This window comes from Corvus brachyrhynchos, unplaced genomic scaffold (genome assembly GCF_000691975.1).
Source record: "Corvus brachyrhynchos isolate BGI_N302 unplaced genomic scaffold, ASM69197v1 scaffold105, whole genome shotgun sequence".
Taxonomy (NCBI): domain Eukaryota; kingdom Metazoa; phylum Chordata; class Aves; order Passeriformes; family Corvidae; genus Corvus; species Corvus brachyrhynchos.
The window spans coordinates 2,362,966-2,384,147 of NW_008238452.1; the positions used below are offsets into that span (position 1 = coordinate 2,362,966).

The 21,182-nt window shown below is 38.9% G+C and overlaps 1 long non-coding RNA gene across 6 annotated transcripts in view; it reads left to right on the top strand.

Moving 5' to 3' along the window:
* The first annotated feature begins 1,087 nt into the window (after positions 1–1,087).
* LOC108447333 overlaps positions 1,088–21,182 on the top strand; it is a 47,988-nt gene continuing 27,893 nt past the window's right edge. For 2 of the 6 annotated variants that reach the window (XR_001862854.1, XR_001862858.1), the window contains exons 1-3: positions 1,088–1,723; positions 2,044–2,194; positions 8,155–8,301. This is a non-coding gene — a long non-coding RNA (uncharacterized LOC108447333). Of the gene's footprint in view, positions 1,724–2,043; positions 2,195–8,154; positions 8,302–19,295; positions 19,421–21,182 lie in introns of all 6 variants that reach the window. The other 4 variants (XR_001862856.1, XR_001862859.1, XR_001862857.1 and 1 more) reach the window with 4 other exon arrangements.

A 21,182-nucleotide genomic window follows, 5' to 3' on the forward strand; every position in this document is an offset into this window, starting at 1 on the left:
CACATGAGCGAGACAAACATTTCTATTCATCAGTGGCACTACAGTCATGCATATGCATGTGCACGTATTTGGGATTACAGGCACTAGTTCTCATGTAGTGAGTGTTGGTGGGGAGCTGGCAGCAGCCAGCTTTCACTTTCCTGTTTTCTGTGGTCCTGCTTCATCTGCTGCTCCTCAGACTTCTCTCCTTTCAACTGGGAATAAATAGAGGGAAAGCACCAACCTGTGTTTAGTTTTTTTAACCAAGCAGCAAAGTCAAAAACTTCATGAAGCTCTCAAGAGCAGCTGGAAACATCAGGACAAAATTAAGTGACATGCAATACCAAAACTGAAAAATAACAGTATTTAATAGAAATTTGAAGGAAGAATTGTTGCTCTTCCCACTGAAACAGTGACAGCTGTGTAGGTGCACTGTGGGCCAGAATTTGTCCTCTGTAATTTGTCAAGTTATCAGTTGTGTGTGTTCACAGGTCCAAACATTCAGGCTATTTACTGCTGACTGAAGAGTTCAATCCACAGTAAATTTTGCATACAGTAATATGTTAGCATTGCATCTAACTTAATGTTTTTCAGCTTTATCCAGGATATCCTGTAATTAGTTGTTAATAAGCTGGAGACACGGTTAAAGCAACGTGCACAGAATTGCATCCATTCTCTTCCAAAAGTGACATTAACTCAAAGTGTAGGGGGGCTCCTACTTTTGTCTGTGGTCTGCCTTGAAAAGCCGGGAGAGACAGTGCACAAAACAGAATAGGCAAAAATCTACTGGGGTGGAAATCTGTTAGTTCAATTTATCGATGATCGGAAAGAATGGAGAACTGAGAGAGAGGCAACATGATGAATGCAGCTTTCTCAACGCAAAGTGAGACTTTAATCAAAGATAGTTAAACTATTGTCTGCCCTTCACATTCCTCATCAGTATTCTGCCTTATGCAGTGGGAACATCCATTAATTACAATGGAATCATTACTAGGTAAAAATTGTAACCATGGCTATGGATGATGCACGACAACTTGCAATGCTGCTCGCATGGCGAAACCGCACAAAGAGGACCTACCGCCACTTATGCATGTCATCACTGCATTCAGAGCCTGATTCCTGAACTCTGTGATTAAATGCTGCTGAATATCTTCCCCCACTCTTCTTTCTCTCTCTTGCCTGCTTTTATTTCCTGTGAAGATTTGGACCTCTGTTCTTTGCATCTCCTGCCATGGCTCAAAATCCTGCTTCTTGGTTCTTTCAACCTGCCACGTCCAATAATCACGCACAGAAAATGCTTATGCAAGCCAGTTGGCTTAGATTTCTGTCTTAAGGGAAGAGTGCATCTGTTTTTTGGATTAAATCATGCTTATAAAGTTGTGCTTATTCAGTTGACAGAAAAAAAATGCATAATTTAAAGCTTTCATTTGCTCTTGTGCTAAAAGATTTCAGAGCCTCAATTCACCCTCATTTTATCCTTCTAGAGCAATACAAAATTAGAGTTCATTATGGTGATCCAATCTCTCCTTTTGTCTTGATTGCAGACACATTAAACTCTTTGCCAGAGATGTCGACTTTCCTGAGCAAGCCTTTCAAGTCTTGCAAACTATCTGTTGTTTTCCCAGTAGGCTAATTAGGGTGGATTAGCGCCCATCAGATATGCCCTAGGGATGAGCCAAAAGCTGAAGAGGAAGGTAAATTGCAGTGTCAAAAACTTCCACCTCTGTGCGGCCTGAGACACAAGGTAAGAAGCTGAAGGAGAGCAGGGTACAGTTGCAAAAGAGATTGTGTTCCCTGGCAGGACAACACCCTAAATGTGGAACATGATCTTGTGACTAGAGCTGTTGATTTTTTGCTTGGCTCACTCCAATAGCATTTGTTTTGTGATTAAAATGCAGGCAAATTTCAAAATAAAGTGTGGCTTTGAATACAAAAGGTTTAGTTAGAAAAACATCAAATTGGAAATGTCCTCTTCATAGAATAACAGAAAAAGATTTTGTTTTCCTGACCAAAAGAATTAATAGAAATCAAAATTGTTTTGTGATTGATTGTTTATTTTCACAGACCAGAGTCTGTGATTTCTTTCAGGACAAGTTTGGCTAAAAAAGGTTTCACTCAGCTCTCTTCTTCTCAAGGAGACTAAAAGGAAGACTTAATGAAGAGACCCTCACACAACTCTTGGAAGATGTCTGTAGGGATCCTGTTCTTTTAAATGGTAGGTTAACCACGATTTCTCTGTCATTTTAACAGTCCTTATGGTCAGCACAAGAAAAAAAGAGCATCTAGCCCACAACTAGTTTCTGCTTAAATTAAAATAGATCATATCTGGAAGCATTTACTCCCCTGTTGGCTAAAGGGGCAGTTCTGATGACTGGCTCATAACAGACATATACAGTGACATTTGAAATGATACAAGAAGAATCCTGCTTTTAAATCCTTTGGAGGCTTTCTCAGTTTCAGAAACAAGCAAAGTCATCAAAGGAAAGGTATTAGCATAGATGGGTCCCACATTCAGGAAAAGCCAGTGCTGTTTTTTGGCAAGGGTGTGAGAAATTCCAGTGTTCTGTGAGTAGTAGAGACTGACAAGATCTGCGCTGCATCTCTGTGCATTAGCTCCAGCAACAAGGTTGGTACCCTGATTCTCAGAAATAAGAGTGAAAGCTACATTGTACGTAACTGGAGGAAGTATTCAGGGTCCTAGACTACATTTCAAATAGAATTAGTAGAATTATTCACTAATTACTGAGAATTGGCCAGAATTACTACATTATGTTCAATAAAGGGCAACTAGAAAAAGAGTTGAAGAAAGTTTTCTGCACGTCTCCCTCAAATGCCCAAGAGAGTAAGGAAGGTTTTGACAGAACAAAAGGAAAATTTTCTCAGCTCTGATAGGTATATTTGTGTTCAGGAAGTAGCTTAAAGACTGACAGCGTCTTGGTTTGTGTATGCTTTTGATAGGCTTGACTGAAACATGGTGACAGGTAGGTGTGCTCTGGGATTTACAAAATAGTTGCATAGATGCATGGAGGTAAATCTTCCAGACAGTTACAGGATCTTGCACACTGAGCCTTTGCCACTGTAGATTCTCTGAACTTTTCCTCTGACAGCCTGGCTCCCACCCCAGTCCCGAGGTCTGTACCTGTCATGGGAAAAGATTCATTAGGCTGTGATGTGCAGTAGCTGTGGGATCCCTTTGTACGGCCTCAGCATCCTGCCTTGAAGTGTGAGCTCTGCAGCAGTTAAAAGTTGTAAGCTGGGCCTCTGCTATTGTGAGTGTTTTACGAAGAGAAGAGTGTCTTATGTTTTTTGGGTTTGTTTTGGAATCTCAAGGACCTCTTAATTTGGAAATTTCCTCAGTGGCTGTATCTTTTTTTTTTCCCCCTCTCTCCTAGTGATTTTAAATGGTGGTAGTTAAAAGGAAATAAGAAAAGTGTTCATTGTTTATAAGGTGTATAGAGCCAATCATCATGTTAATTACATGTCACAGGGTAATGAATAACCCTGCACTTTTATCATGTGGGGAACAACCTGGGATTCGTCAGATGGGGCTTTGTGCTTTAAATGAACACCCCCAAACAAAACTTTGCGCCACTCCAATTATGTGAGGACAGACTCTGGTTCAATGCGTTCTTAAGTCTTAAAGCTTTACAGCTGTGGGAACAGCAGTTAGACACACACTGTTCTGCAAACACCAGAAGTCTAAGCTAAAATGCAAAGCATACATTTTGAATTGCTGATTGGCTTTGTAGTGCTCATCCATATGTGCTGAGAGCCTAGCAATGGTGAGAAAATAAGTAAAAAAAGTCTTCAGAACTGAAAAACTCTTATGATTATAACACATTATTGTATAATTGCCTAATTTTGCAACTTTGGAGAGTGTTTATATTCTCAAAATTAATTAGTGTGGAGTGTAACTGCTTTAAAAAATGTCATTCCTCTCAAAACTATGTGGTTAGAAATGCATGCCTCAGTGAATGTACACTTCATGATTATTGAATATAAAAGTTTATAGTTCATTACACAGAAAATTGAAGTTGAGGCATTTCACAGCTTCAAGAGCAATTATTATCCCTGATTGAATTATGGAATGATTTTTTTGTGGGTAAATAAATTGAAATAATTTTTATTTGAAATGCATTCAGAGAAATAGTTATGCAAAAGATAAGTGAAGTCAGTGATTTAGGGGGAAAAAACATCAGATGGGAATTTATAGAAAAGCAGCACAAAAAAGAATTTAAAAGTACTTTTCTGGAAAATACTTGCCTCAGTGGGGAAAAAAATGTGTCCCACATACTCTGGACCTGATAAGATTAGTTTTGTATCCTTCTGAGGGGCCTGGTAATAGTGGAGATTGGCGTTTTCCTTTGTGCTAACCTATACAAGTGAGACTGTGATTTCAGCTGCAGATGGGTGGAGGGAAGTGACAGTGCTCTTGCATCATCATGTGAGCAATGGTGTTTAGGATTAAGTGGAGGCCTGTGACTGCTAATGCCTCTCTCCAAATCCAGTAGGGAGTGGAGTCCTTAGTGGCTGGGCTGGTCCACACAGGCTTTTATGCTGATAGCAGCCCCGAGCCAGCTGGTCTGCATGTCCCCACAGCCAGGAGATGGGGACTGGCTTGGACAAGGTGCTCCACATGCAGCTGCTGCATTTGATGCCTGCTTCCAGCTGTCTTCATGCTGCACAAGAGAGAACCCTCCATTTCTGAATATGTCCTCAGTGATATCTGAGCTGTTTCCTAGTCTTGCTGTGATAGCTGTTGGCAGCCAGTGGGACTGCTGGCAGGAGCAGGACATTTGTTCCTTCTGGTGATGGATGATTTGTGAGTGCCTCTGTCTCAGGCTGCTCTGTTTTTCCTCTTGGAGGGCTCCTGGACTAGAGGAAGATTTTCACACTGCTGCCTGCCTCACTTCTGAGAGATGTGAAATGTACTGCCAACTCCTCAGTTTAGGTGAAATGGCAACTTCAGCAAAGTACACATGCTTTGGGACTGCAACTCCAGATTCTCGTATTGTCCCCTTTGTAGATAGAGAATCACAGAATCATTTAGGTTAGAAAACACCTCTAAGATCATTAAGTCCAAATGTTCTGTCTCAGTTTGAGGTAATGATAACTCCTGAGGCCTCAGATCAGGTTGTTTTTTCTTCTTTCTTGACCCAACTAAGCTCTCTATGTATCTGCAAATCCCTGGTTCCTCTAAGGTCAGGTCCTGACATCGAAATAATTCATTTTCTTGCTTTTCAGTTAAAAGAAAATGTCAGTAGGTGATGACCGAGGCTTCCTTGGTGCCTTCTTACACTAGATAATGCTAAATACATGGATTATGACCTATAGCATTTTCAGCTGATGATTTATCATTTTGACATGGTTGTGATGATGTGGAGTAGAAATTGCTGGTCTAAACCCATTTTTTGCTACGAAATGCTTGAAATCAGGCTCGGTCATCTAGAGCCCATGCCATCAAATTTAACACCCTTAGGAAGAACTGGTTTTACATAGAGGTGCATGGGGTGGGCAAAGTATTTTTACACCAACCCAAACAAACAAGAATTACAGTCTAGAACTTCTGCCCAAACAACTTCTGCCCAAGGTAAGCTAGTTGGCCAGCTTTGCTCTACTGACTTAACTTTTCCTAGTCCATGAATAGGATCTGGCTTTTGTTTCTGGCATAGGAAAGAAGCCTTGGCAGTTTCTCTGCTATTGCTGCTCATTGGAGACTAAAATGAAGCTAGCCCTCTCTGTCAATTTTCTTCGGTCCCTAAATGACCCATAGAATTTGTCTATAATATTTCTCAAGCAGAACAGTTTTCCTAAAAAATGAACAAATGAGTAACTTACTCTGGTACCATTTTGTCAGTCTTTTTCCTGTTAAGTTGCTCACTGTGAGAAAACAAAGTAAGTATCAATGGAAATGTGTTTAATTATGATTTTGAATGCGTGGATATGTTTTTGGTTTGCCTCAGTTAATCATGGTTGTTTTATCCAGTCTCAGTTAAATGTTGTATGAACCAGAAATATGTAAATGGGTGAAGTCTGTTTTACATTTGCCACCTAACACAAAGATGGTGTTCACCAAGTAAATAAACGTTTGGACACAAATTTCAGGAGCAAACATATAGTCAGGGCCTTTTTTTGTTTTGTGTTGTTTTTTTATTTACTGTGGTTGATACTTGAAGGTGGCATGGCACATAAAGAGACATTATTAGCTTTTAAATTTAGGGAACTGAATTACATTTCCACTCTGACTCACCTTTTTTAGCAAACCTATGCTATGCAGGAAGCTAGATACCTGGGTCAGTAGGTGTGAATTAATTTTTTCCCATTTTCCCTCATATATATCTAGATAAAAGATGTCTTAAGACCCTTGCTCAAAAAGAAAAAAAAAATTGTAAAAACCATCTTAAAATTCTTGTTCATGCTGTAATCATCCACAGAAGTCAACAACAAAACTCTGCTGGTCATCGCTGTGCAGTCTGTGGTAAAAGTATGAGACAATTCACTAAACTAATCATCCTGACTCCATCTCTCTGGAAAGTCATCATGTAGTTGAGTCACATTTTTGCATTGTCCCATGGGATGTGGCTCTCATGGGAGCCCAGTGGTAAATTCAGCCTTTTTGAGGCCTCTCAGCAGTTTCTTTTCCCCTTACAAACATCTCGGTGCATTTGCTGGTACCCCACGTTTGGACAGGCACCCTCATGCTTAGTGATGCACAATTCCTTCCTGCTGTGGCCTTCCTCTTGTGCTTCTTGGATAACCACTGGCTCTGGAACATCCTAAATGGTCAAAAATTTCCAGAACAGCAGCACAGCAAAACATAATTATAACCTTTTTCCTATTTATGCTGGCAAATTGGCAACTTATCATGGTCTGTATCACAGGAGTTTGAGTGGAGACGAGCCTCATAAATTGCATTCTATATTTCTTTTTCCAAAACCCCTTAAAACTTGATTTTATGATACACTTCTATGTTAAGCCTCATGACCTTTCAGCTGCTGCTGCTTGAATGTGGCAGCTTTCCAGAACTCACGAACATATTCTAGAAATTTCTTTCAAAATTTGCTAGAGCAAAGTCAGGGGTTTGGGGGCCCAAAAGGAAAGGCTAAATTTAACTGGCACTGATACATCCAGGGAGGAGAGGGTTTTACAATCCAAACAGTGTGACAGAGGAAGATATTTCTGCTTGATTCTTATTCTTAAGGAAAATCTATGCCATAACAGATACTGCAATTAAATTAAAGTTTTAAAACCTGTCTTGAGGTTAACTTTTAATATGCAGGTATTTAAAACATAGACAGGATGATTTTCTAGAAAAAGATAAAGAAATCATTGTTGATGAGAGATACTTGTGATACACCCTGAAGCATTTGGAAACATCTGATAGTTAATGCTGAGGAGTTAGGAGCTCCCATATGGGAGTGCATTGTGCTTTTGTTGGGATGGGGAGAATTGAAATTTTATTTCAAGCCACTGAGGAAGCCCAATTACTCTGCTTGTAGATTAGGGATAATATAAGTAAAGTGTAAATTGGGTGAGATGAGTTCTTCTTAAAAATCAATTGCATAAAATTGTCTCCGTGTTTTGGGCTTCTTTTTCAAAATCAGCAAAATAAGAAGTTACTACAAATTCAGTTGAATACTTTGAGGTCAGGCTTAGGTATTAAGCACACAGTAATGCTGGTGTGTTACCTCTTCCAGGTGCATGCAGGGGGAGTACAGAAATGCCACTGACCCTTTTTGCTGATTTTTGATGCTTATAGGTTTTACTTTACAGCTAACTTGGAAAAGCAGGACTCCATACTAAGAAAAATGTTCTGTCAAAAGCTTCAATGTTGTTTTTTTTTTCCTCACAGAGATTTGCACAGTATTCTTCCCTTCTCTGGCCTTCAATATCTATGAGACATCTATAAGAAGTACGGAAGAAAAAAGGGTTGCTGCATATTGACAGCAACTCTTTCTAAATCTCATTCTGTAAATTGCAAAGGTTATTTATGTCATCTTACGGGTTTCTCAAAGCTTCACTAAAATGAGCATTTCAGTGGAAAGATGCAGGAAAAAAAGCTGAATCCCATTTGAGACAGGATTAATGCTGACCTAGATTAATGCTCTTTGGAAATCCCTTTGGAATATCTCTTTTCTAATTACAGCCTTTTGTCTGAAAAAATTGTTTTTGCAGATATGGCCAAGCCTCAAAAGCGTTTCCTGATTCCAGCTCATCACAAACTGACTGTTTTACTGTTTCTGGCTGAGCACATACCTACATCAGGATAATGCACTTGTACTGAGTGTGAGAATACTGCAATCTTGTGTATGACAAAGCCAGGTATGTACACTGAGCATCTTGACACAAGACAAAATCCAAGGTTTTTTTGTAAGCTACCGCAAAGATCAGGTTTTTTTTAACCACCATTATAAAATCACTCGTAAAGTCTTGTCTTTTGGGAAGACTGCCTTCCAGTAATCTCTTTTTCCATTTATTCTTTAGAGAAATAGAGCAGGGCAAATTTTATCCCTGTGCTAGAGGTACTGGTTAAAACATTGTGAAATTTGGACTAAAATAAATGTTGGCATGTTAGTATAACATTTGCATACGAAACACAGACCATGGATCTCTAATATATTTAATTGCACTAGTAGGTACAGGAAAATTCTTCCTCTTTTGGATGTACTAGCCCAAGGTCTTTTTTTTAAAATGGTAATATTCAATATTTATTTAGTCTGATGTTTTGGCCTAGATGAAACAAAAGACGGCACCTACATGTGTAAAACTGAATATGAAGATATTTATTTTCACATTATTTTCCCACATGGTCTTTATTTTCTTTCAAAAGTCTTGCTATGAAACCTGAATGCTGGAATAAGGGTTGCTCTGCCGTGCCCTGAGTCCTTCCTGTGCTGAGGACAGCAAGGGATGAAAGAGAGACAGTGCACACTTGTGGACTAAATTTTGCTTTTAGGAGTCTCGTACCAGTCCAACAAGAGAGTCAGGTGGGGGCTGTCTTGAAACTGGAATTCTGTTCTTGCTAAAGATGTGGTGTCAAAGGACATTGCTTTGACTCAGAAGAAAACAGGTTCACTCATTTCCAGAAGACTGATGTGGATGTTCTTTTCTTCTCTGGTGGCAGAAACATTTCTGTCTGTTTATTCAGGAAAGAAATAGAGTTTGCATTTGTTTCATCTCATGCAAAGTGATAAGAGACTTGTCTATGTGAAAAATTGCTTTTCTTTATGAAATATGGAAAGGGAAATCTCCACCCATTTCATAACTAAGTGTCAGTCTGGAGCTTGGAAGAGATTTCTAGCTTCAGAGATGCATTATCCTGCTCTTTAATATAGAGAGCTAGTAGAGAGAAGCAGTTTTTATCTAACTGAGTTTGTTCTAGACCAACAGCTCTCAGATGAATGCATAAAAGCTTTGTTTTTTGGATCACATACTGTATTGCATGATGTATTAACTCTGTATTTTGATTTTCTTTTAAACATTAAAAGTTCTGAAATATTACTGATTTCAAATCCACATGTACCATCATCTCTTTTTTTTTCTTTTTTTTTTTCTTTTGCCAACACTTTAGCCTGCTTTACAATGTCAATATGGTAAAGCTGTTTCATCCTGAGCATGGCTACATTAGTTATAGTGGGAGGGATAAAGTTATAGTGTGGACAGAATGTGGGTCTTTGTTAGATGATGCAATGTTAAAATATCCAAACACTCAACTATTGCTTGAATCCAAGTAGCACTTAGGGGGCTCTCTTGTGGATGAAATTTATTTTGCTTGTAATTCTACTGCCTCTCACAAATCTAGATGACTGCTTGCTGTGAGTTCGGCTGCCTGTCTATGTATCTGTCCTTCCATTTCTGAGTAGCACCTTTTACATTTGTAATTTGTATTCATAAATTGAGTTCGAATTTAGAAATGAGGGACATGTAAAGTCGTACATTTGGGGCTTTTATATGTCGGTTTTATTTATTTAGCCTTCAGACTCATAAAAGTAACTAGGTCTTGGAATATTCCTACTTATAAAAAATGTTTTTTGATATTAGATTACTACATCAAATGAGTGGATAGTAGATGCAGTTCAGTATCTCGGAACTGTTCAGCATAACTGAGTTAGACTTTATAAGTAAAGTCAGTTATGTACTCGATTTGCCTTGGGAATCAAGGCACTGTGAGACCACTTCCCTTTTTTAGTATTTTCTATCAACCTACTACCTGCCTCTCCTTTGTGATCACCATTCAAACACTGGTGGCCTAGGGGATGCAAATGCAAGGAGGGAAGCAAGTTTAAACAACAAAATACTCCCCCAACCCTACATGATTAATCACTGCTCTACTTCAGGGACCATATCTATTGTCATTTTCTGCATGTTAAAGCAGTTACTGCAATTGAGGGCATGCTGTCTTTATAATAGAATCCAAAGGAATTTTATGCCATTCATCTATTTGCATATGTTTCGAATTATCCCATGAAGTTTAGCAGAGGGTTGGCAATGTCTTGTTTGAGATTGTGAAGGGCTCTTTTATAGCAGTTGCACACATTGCTCTGGTGTCCCACGGCTGAGGCACAACTGAAGGTTGATTTACCTGGTGAGAGGCACACAAAAGTATATTTGGAAACTCCATTTACAGTGGGATCCCACTGGGTGTTTGGTCATAATCTTTTAATCCGTCAACAGTTGAAGCAAGGACACTTTTTTCTGGATCGAGGGGGAACCAAGTCATTACCTATCAATGGCTACAGCCTGTAACTTTCATAACTGGCTCCACACACAAAGGAGAGTGAGTAAACCCCTAGTTATTTATTCGCCTGTCCATACTTGTAATAACTATACCTCCCATCTTTTTCACATCTGAAGCAATTAATTTTCAACTCAGGGGGTCAGGAAGGGCCAAAACCAAATGAATACCCTGATTCCTTCTGCTGTGCCATCTTGTAGGTATCAGAGAGTTGCTGTTTTAATGTTGAGGGATTTGAGTTTAACCTGGCACAATGTAACAGTCCTCTAATATTTAAAAGTTTCATATGGGCAGAAAATTACTTCTCGCCCAGCTTTTCATTTCTAAATCCTCTCAGGCATAACGGTGACTGCGCACTGCAAATCAGCTGATACGTATCTGTTTCTGCATGTGTTGGTGCAAGTAATGAAATGCTTTCAGATTTGCTTCTCTTCCTCATCTGCTATAAATCACATCATAAAAAGATAAGTCTGGCTGTCATCCACATGAAAAATACTTCCGTCTACTCTGTAGACTGTAGTGTGTGTGTGTTTATTAAAACATACCTGTGGGTATTTTACAAAATGTAAATTCTAAATACAAATTCATGTTTCTATTCCAATGTGCCATCTAAGTAATTTTTTTTGGTATTTTTTAAGCAGAGAAATATATACTTCTTTAGATTCCTCTCTGAGTCTGCTCAGAAGCCTCTGCACTTTTGACCCACTCATCCTTTTTTTCCGCTGCGTTTTGTTAAAATAAAAATTTCAATTTTTAGTTTTAGATTTACATAGTATAGAGATATAGCAGTTTTCTCTTTAGCTTTTCTGACTTTAGAAGAGTATTCTCCCTTATGCTGTCCATGCTGTTGCCAAGGGGATAGGAAACTGATCCTCATTTTTCTGGGCAGAGTATAGGACATGACCTTACCCACCACTTCTTTTGACAGCTATCCACATAGGAGACATGGTACTTGGAAAATTTCCTAGTTTTCACTTAGTTCCCAAAGTTCAAGGGGCTTATTGTTTGAGTCAACTGTGGCATTTGAGTTTGTCAAGATCTCCGTAGATTTTAAGCTCTTTTTTTATTAGAAAATAGGGATTATGGTTCTATTTAACTAACAATCATTCAATAATGTAAGATGTTAGTTGCAGACGTAACTTGGGTAAAATTTCAAAACCTATTGTTTTTCCTAGTTACGGAACATAAGAGCAGCAGTGGTGAGAGGACTGAGGACAGTCTCATAATGTGGAAACTCCCAACAGAGCAGAATTGCTTACAAAGGTCTTTAAATATGATCCATTTGGATGAAGATTATATCTGAATTTTAATGTCAATTTTCTCAAATGTGTGAGGACTGAGACAGTCTTTCCTCAGCAAGCCCCAATCAGATTTTTTTTCTTTTCAGAGGCTCTCAGCACCTCTCCAAGCCCCCAGGGGCTGCACATGCCTCATATTTTCTAATGCAGGAGCAAGAACTTCAATGAAGTTCCCAGGCCTTGCTGATCTTTAAATTCTCGTATTTGGGGATTTTGCTTTTATGAAATACCCATCTTGAATTGCATTTTTTGGGAATACTGAGCTTCATTAGGCAGCAAGTGCCCGAAGGTGACACAGTGACAGGTCCTATGACAACTGGAGAAAATGTAGAAAAAGGAACTGTCGCAAGGGGAGAAAATAAATGTTTTGGAGAAGGAAAGTATGTTCTCTACATGTGTAAAAAGTAACTTTTGACCTCTTTTTTGGGTTCAGACAGAGGTTGCAGTGTAGGTAGATTCCTAAATCCTTGTAAGAACTGATTTGCCTAGCTCTGGAGATGCTTACTGCGGGGCTTCAACTCCAAACTGTTTCTAGCCAGATTCCATTTATTATCAGCACATTTTGACATTTCGAGTAATACTGTGCAGGTTCTATATCTCACTTTCTATTAGTGATTTCTGTAGAGTTATGAGCTTTTTCATTCTCAGTTTCCCAACACTTCCAACAGATGTCTTGCCAGCAGTGAAGATGATTAAAGGTTTTTGAAGAAGTAGACTGCTGCAGGAAATCTGAAATGGATCCCACTGTAGTGCCAAAAATCTTTGGAAAATATATGTATATCCCCTTCTTGAAGAAATCTTCCACAATATTGCTATTTCACTGCACTTTTGTGTGGGTTTTTTTTCCTGAACTAGACAGAATAGGTAAGTGAAATTCCTAGAGGAAAAGAAGTTGAAGAACAGTGAGCTTGTGGCTTAATCTCGACGAAGTGTTGGATAGCACCTACAGAAATGCTGAAAATATGCATTTAAGCCACTGAATGGATTTCCACAGATCTCGTTCTCTGATGCTGGTTGGTCCCCAGCTATTTTTTTAGAATACTGCTCTTGAGCATTTCCATCTGGCTAGTAGTTTTCAACATTATTTTTTTCATGCAGACTTAATCATGATAATTCATTCCCTTGTCACCTTGAAACTAAATTAATGCAATGCACTCTAGTATCTGGAGCACTGTTTGATTCATATTTGTCATCAGAGTGTCTACTGAGCTGTAATTGAAAAGTTCAAACATTACACTCATATGAATAAGCAAAAGGGTTAGCGTATTTTCAAACAGCATGTTTTGATGTCAAAATATCTGTGCTTTAGTTTATTGAAAGGAATTAGTGTGGTTTTGAAAGGGTTATGTGATGTAGTGGCTGGCATGGTGAGGAACTGGATTTAACCCAGGAGATAGTTTCCTGTGTTGCATTTCTCTCTCAAGTGTTGGGCACCATACAGACAAAACCCCATTTATCTGGCTTGAAATATTCAGAGATGTTCCCTTTGCCTTCTTGCTTAAGGAAACAGAAATGTCTTCAGCAGTATCCCAAAGTTTATAACCTTTCATGACCTCTTTTTCTTGCTCTCTACAAACTGTTTTAGAATTGTGCATTTTTAAAACTTTTTCACATCAGTGGCAGGGCAAGGTAACCACAAGACCATGATCCTCATCCAGGCATTGGGGATGTGGAGCTAGCAAAGCCGAAAAGCCAGATGATGGTTTGCAGATTTTTTCCTTAAAGTTTTTCCCTTGAAGAGCCAATTTTAATTATTATCTAATTCTACTGAAGCTTAGAAGATAACAGGAAAAATAAAAACCGTTTTTTTTTTCCCTTGGATTAAAGTGTGTTTTCAAAGGATGCTACCTGAGCATTGTATAAAAAAAATACATTCAGCATTCTTTTTTCCTTTTTTTTTCATTCTGTGTTCTGTCCTGTTCTTCCTTTCCTCTGTTCTCTTTTCTTCATTCTGTGTTCCTTTACTTAAAGTCTGGTTCTCCTCACATTGAAAATTGAAGACATTACTTGTAAATCTGAGGTGATATCTGTAATTTTTATTGATCTTGAAGTATTTTTCCTTTTAATTTTTCGCTATACTTGAGAATGACCTTTAGGAGTCAGAGTATAAAAAGTTTCTTGCCTTCACTCCTATGGCTGTCTAACCAAATAATTCTCAAAGTATCTTGAAAAGATAAGGAGAGATGGTTCTTCTGTTATCAAGATTTTACTGGCCATCAATCACTACGCTTTAAGGGCATATTTTAGCCAAATTTTCTATTCAATTGGCTTCCAGAACTATGCTGAAATAGTTACAAGATGATGAAGAGGAGTTTAAAAATACTGCAGTGCAAGCCAGGTAAGCAGCTAAATGCTCCTTTTTCTTTCTTTTCCAGATAAGCCAAACTTAAAGGCAGCTTTACTTTACCCCTCGGGAATGTTGTGTTTAAAGCAACCCCCACTAATCCATGAGTCATTATGGAACGATTTACAGTATATTCTTGCCCAGGCTACACTCATTCCATAACACAGTATGGGACTGATATGTGGGGATTAGATATTAGGAAGAAATTCTTTACTGTGAGGGTGGTGAGGCATTGGAATAGGCTGCCCAGAGAAATTGTGGATATCCCATCCCTAGAAATGTTCAAGGCCAGGTTGGAAAGAGCTCTGGGCCCATCTGAGTGGAAGGGGTCCCTGCCCATGGCAGGGGGTTTGGAATTAGATAATCATTAAGGCCTCTTCCAGCACAAACCACTCTGTGATTATAAGAGTCTGTGATATTTGTTTCTTTCAAATTACTATTAAACAGTCCTAGTGACACAGATACAAATTAAATCTTCAGCTAAATCACTCATGTAGTGAACAATCTTTTAGGCTCTCTAGGGGAAAAATTTTTAGTCACAAACAGTTTTCATCCCATGGCTACAGGAAACGTAGGATAGAACATCCAAACCCTACAATTTTCACTATAATGCTATTTAAATTGAGCTAGTGGCTGTGGAACTCACAGCTGTTGGGAACTTTTGCAATGAGTACTATAGGTTTTTGATTGCATATTGAATCTAGTCTGCCCATATATTTTCAAATCTTTACTTTTTCCAAAATGCAGACATGTACATTACAGTACTTAGTGATGTTTCTGTTGGAATTGAATTTGAAGATCTCTGACTGCCACACATTAATTTTATTTAATTGGAAACAAGTTTATTTCGCCCTGGGCTGGACTTAGACTAAAAAGCTTTGGCCCTTGGTATTTTCTACCAAAACCTCTTGCAGGTAGTTTAATGGCAGCATTGTGATAGAGCCAAGCCTGTCTTTAACACTCCTTCTTGCAATTTTATAAAGTTTGGGCCAGACTTCCAATTGCGGAATTCCAGCAATTGAAGCAATTAGCAGCAGTTGCAGATCTGGCCTGTCAAAAATAAATCCTAGGACTTTTGCCACAGTTTTAGATATCACTTTGCCTACGTTGGAGGAGATCCTCAGTATTGTTGTTGTTGACTTGTTGGTATATGAGTTACACACTAAGGGAAGAATGTACTATTGTATTCAGCTTTTATTTTTGGGACTGTCCTTTTGGCTTTATTAGTTTTAAACAGTTTTACTTCCATTTATGATCCTGTGCATTGTTCATCTGTCAGCATAAGATGTAAGAGCAGATGAAAGGCAAGGAGCCATATATGTACATGAAGAATGGCCTGGGCACATGTGTAAATTCTTTGTCATTGTGTTTGAAAACATAAAAGGGGAGTGAAGCTGCTGAGGAAGCAGTTGTGCTGAACGTGCATGGCCCATGTGCATCACACACTGTCCCTGGAACAGTGCTTGTGCTTTGTGTATGTGAGCATCCACAGCAGTGCATACAGGGGAGAATGCATACAGTTAATATAATGTATGAACTGCAGTTAGTGTAGATGTTTTCTGGCTATTCTCCCAGTTTTGTGATTGAAAGTCCTGGTCCAAGTCCCGCTGAAATAATTAAAACTTTCTTTCATTTACTTCTTCAGGGTGGGGCCCCATCTATGCATTAATTCAGCTGCACTTTCACTTAGGGCCCAACTTACTACTGAAGGAAGTGACAACCCTCCCTGCCTCTAGCAAAATATGCCTTGGCATTGTGTATATTATGGGATGTTAAATGTTTTAACAACTGAAGCATCTGCGTTGTGTTGAGCTCTGAGGTAGCATCCAAAAGGATCACAAGATACCAATCTGATTACATTCCTCACATTGGTATGACAATGGTCTCTCCACATATTGTTTCCATCATTACTGCAGTCATATCACCAGAGTGTCTTAATGCTCTGCCAGTTTATATTCTTGAGAAATTTTTGTCACAAGAATAGCATTTCCCACACTCTTCAGTATTTTTCCTAAGTTAATAACCCACTTTGGGCCAAATTTGGAAAATTTAGCCCAGGGGTTCTGGTTTGTTTTCTCATTTCCATTTATTTATTTTCTAATTCATGCAAGTGAAAGATGCCAGAGGAATTGGTGAACAGGACAGTCTAAAATAGCACTTTTGCTTTGTATTCCCTTTTGCCTTCAGGAAAGTCATCTTTGCTCCAGTGTTCTCTTGCACTGTAGGATGAGACCAGTAATGCTTTTGTATTTCCCTAACCAAAGTGTTTTTTGGGATCACGTTGAACCAGACATTCTCACCGATGAGCACTTTCATGCACGAATGCCTTTGTTGCAGTCAGTGAAACTGCTGGTTTGAGTGGAGTTTCAAAATCTCTCGCTGAGTCATCTCCAGTTTCTGATGAGCGGAGAGGTGGGCACCTATGAGTGGAAGTAAGAGAATTTAGGCCATGTAGCTCTCCCTGATATCAGCAGAAACAAATACCTAAACCCTCACACTTTAGTATTTGGAGTGCTCTACATTTTGACAGCTTGACAACTTTCTAACATTATCACATTACAGACCAAATCCCCCAGACCTCTGCTCAGTCTTTTCACAGGCAAATCTCTCTAGCACTTTAATAATGGAATGTTCTTCAGTAAGGTCTGGACAATTACAGTTCTGATAGCAGCAGAAACAAATACCTAAACCCTCACACTTTAGTATTTGGAGTGCTCTACATTTTGACAGCTTGACAACTTTCTAACATTATCACATTACAGACCAAATCCCCCAGACCTCTGCTCAGTCTTTTCACAGGCAAATCTCTCTAGCACTTTAATAATGGAATGTTCTTCAGTAAGGTCTGGACAATTACAGAAAAAGGAAAAGAAAGGATTGATTGGCAATTTACTTAATGAAAGGTAAAATCAAGCGTAGCACAGTACACAGCTGAGTTTTACCACAGGCAAATCAAAGTTAGCTTTTGCTGTGAATATTTTAACCATAAACAATGAAACTTTGCCCTGTTATTGTGAAAATCCAGACATTGCTGTGTGATTGTTGTTTCCCTGGTTTTGACAGGTATTCAAATGAAAGGGCAGGTTAATATGGGGTGGGAGGTGGCTGATTTTCTATAACTGCCGGATGCCAGGCAGTCTACAGGCGTATCTTCTGTTATTTGTTTATAGGTGGATCATTTGCTGTGAAATTTACTCAGGAGACCAATTTAAGCATCAGGTTGCATTCTACAGTTCAGCAATTTCACATTGCAAGTATCTGAAGAGCTTTCACAGTAATGCTATCTGGATCTGCAATTTTCTACTATTCATTCTTTTTTTTTTTCCTAGACCGTCTCTTGCTGTCTCCTCTGTTTGTGATAATTCTGGAGATATCCTCAGAGTGGGGAGCCCTGGCCTGTGTAGTTTTCCCAAGCCCTAATACATGCCTGCTCTTCATGCATGACGGCTGAAAATCATCCTAAGTGAAAACTGCTCTGTGCTCTTCTTGCTGCAGCATGGGAGATATGTTGACAGTCCAGAGCACTGTGCATGATAGATGTGGAGAAGTGTCTTTAAAGGACTTGAAGGGTGTTTATTGCCTATCCCAAAATATTTTAGTGCTTGCAGGCTGTAGCCATCACTCTGGCATGGCAGCACGGAAAACTGCGGTTCCTGCATCACAATCCTAACTGTGGTGCCAGGTGTTCTGAAGGGATACTGTCCTGTCAGCACCACAGCTGCATAATTACACAGAAAAACTTTGCTTCTGTATTTTTAAAAATGAATTATTGTTCACCTTGTGTTAATAATTTCACATGCAGCAAACAGCATTTAATCACTTCTTTCCATTCTGTATCTAGTTGCTGTAATAGTATGTTACATGTTGGAGAATTTGGACGTCATTTGATGCTATTCATTCATTACTAGCATTATTTAATTTATTTATTAAGTGCTGGCAGTGCACTCTATAGGACCAGATTGTCAAATTTTTCTTCTAGTGTCTGCCTGTTGTCTTTCTGAAAATAGTGAATGCTTTTGTAGATGTATTACTGTGGTTGAGGTAGCTGATGACTGACAAGTTTTTTGAGTTAAACCTCCTAACTGTAGAACTGCATAATTAATAATGCATAAGTTAACAGGCACTTGGTGTAAGGAGTTGGGAGGGGAACCAGAAACCCAAAGGAATTGTTATATTTGAATGAAGCTTAATTCCTACATCGTCACTGATTTTGTCTGTATGTGTCGCCTATCTGAAAGATGCCATAAGGCAAAGGTTGTGTGTTCAATCAGTTCTTCAGCGTTGGCTGCTTTAGCTTCTCTCTCAGATGTGTGCTATCTTTGTTAAAGCTGTGGAAGTGGTGAGCTTACTGCAGCCTTAGAGGCGTTCCTCTGGAAAACAAAGCTCCGGGACATCCATTTTTACGTGTATTCCACGCTTCTTTGGAGCAAATTGTGCGGGCGAATTCCACCATTAATGGTGTGTAACATCATTAATGGCTTAGGCTAGAAGCATCTTAAATTGTGCTGGTGTTAGGATAATTTAAAGCACTCATACAAGTTGTTGCTATTTAAATATGTCCCTAAAATGTGTGATAAATGCATTAACAGATTTTGGACCCAAAGACTTCACATAAAAGGCGGATAGAGAAGGGTCATGGGGCAAAAACAACAACTTCTAAACCATGAAGTGATAATGAAAAGTAGACTGGCCAACATACTGATATTTCCTTTAGGACACTCAGGAAGCTGGTTTTTGGCTCTTGTATTTTATAAAGCTCTACCTCTAATCTCCTAGCTGGTTTTATTACTGCAATGTAATATTCCAGTTCTGTTTCTCCCCACTGCTCTGGGGAGCTTTATTCCTACTCGTATATGTTGTCTAAAGGAAAGACTGTTCTCTTGTTCAATAGATGAAGTCTGAACTAGAAAAAGAAATGTGTTGGTTCTTTCTTCTACAGGAGACAACATCTGGAAGACAATCTTTAAACAGCATTAATTACATCCCTTGATTTTCCCTTTCTTGGGAGGAATGTGAGGGTTATACAAAGCTATATTTATTGTTGCTAGAACAAACAATGATGAGGTGAGCTTCTAGTTTGTATCAGTTTCTTTCTAGCATTTATATTCCAAATTGTTGTTCATACTTTCCAACCATTTCTTTCCTGGAAAAAAGCTTAAATGTCTTTTTCTTTGTTCATATTTGAACTATATGTGTTGAGACAGAATAAGCAGCAGAGGAGTAACAGAATAATTCTGCCACTGATCTCGTCTTTGAACTACATTGATTAGGATAAATTGTGGAATAAATCCCAAATTATGGACTAGTGAAAATGCAAGTGGATTCTGGATGAACGTAGTAATGTTGTGCCAGTATAACAGAGATGAACAGGATCTTTAGGAAGTGCTCAAAAGCAATTTGGTTCTAGCCCCTGAAACCCAGTCTGGAAGAAAAATCTGGTTTAACTTGCTCTTTTCACAGTTCTATTAAAAAAAAGAAAAGTAGATTATTAAGGCCTGAAAGACTCCTCAGCCTGACACATCACAGTGAAAATTCTTTCACTGAAAATATATTTTTTTCTCAGAAAAGGTGTCAGAAATGTTTTTTAAAAGTCACAAAACCCCCTTTCTTTCAGAAATAAAGCTCCAAGGCTCCAAAACATTTGAGCACTTCCATTTCTCTAGGCGCAGGGGAGTTCTACCTTATATATAAAAATACATAAGCACATGCTTAACTTTTAGCAGATATTAAGTCCCATTCATTACTTTAGGACTTAAGCATATACTCACATCTCTGAGAAGCGGGTCCTGCCTCGTGTTAACTTCCAAGCTGAAAGTTTCATAAGGTGTTGAAGGTGGTCCAGCACTCACTGACCAACAGGCCCAAAGGCTGCCAGTGCAGCAAGCCAGAGAGAGGCTTGGTTTAATCGGATTCTGAGTTACAATAAATAAATTATAACAAACTCGACAGAAGCCTCTGGGCTGCGTCCAGCCGTGAGGCCAGACTGAAATTTCTCATGTAGCAGGTAATCAGTAAGATGAGAAACCAGCTGCAGGGGAAGGGCCTCTCTATGAAACAAGGAGGTACTCTGAGAGCCAAGTCTTGTCCCAGTAATCTTTCCAGTAACACTACAGCGATCTGTGCTCTTCATTATCTGGTCTTCAAAGGAACCGAATCAATTGGAAAGGAAGCTGATGGTATTATTGGAGCAGGCCACCCAAGTTAGTTGGTTGTATGCATGAAGAATGGGTCATGGGATTTGTCCCTTACTTTTCTAAACATTTCAGTATAAGCAAAGCTCCTAGGTAATTTCAAATGAAGGTTATTTGGTTTGGGGGGAAAAGGATTATCAGAGTGGCATTATCCTCTTCAGAGCATTTAAACTGAGCAATGTGATGACATTTCAAAACCATCTGGGACTATTTTTATTCATTATAGTCTCAAAAATGACCCATTTTACTTAAAAACAATGAGGCTGGTGTTTCCTTGTCCTTTGTGATAATGTTTTTCAAGCAGTTGTCTCTAGGGTTTGGTGCAGGCTTTGGCTAATAGGTCAAAATACCCAGTCACTGGATTGATTGATGCACATAGCTGATCGTATCTGTCAGTCTGCCATTTACCCTTTATTTTACAGACTTCTTTCCAAAAATCCTTTTAGAAGTGCCTGAGTGCTGTAGAAGGGTTTAGAACAGTTTGAGTGCAACTTGAGTAGATCTTGTGAAATACATGATGACTTGTACTGTATATGTGGATTGATGTTTCCAATTAGTTTTCCCAGTGACAGGTCTGGGGAGATCCATTGTATCTCTGAGAGTAGCCAGCCTAAGTCAGTCAGTAAGAGAAAGAT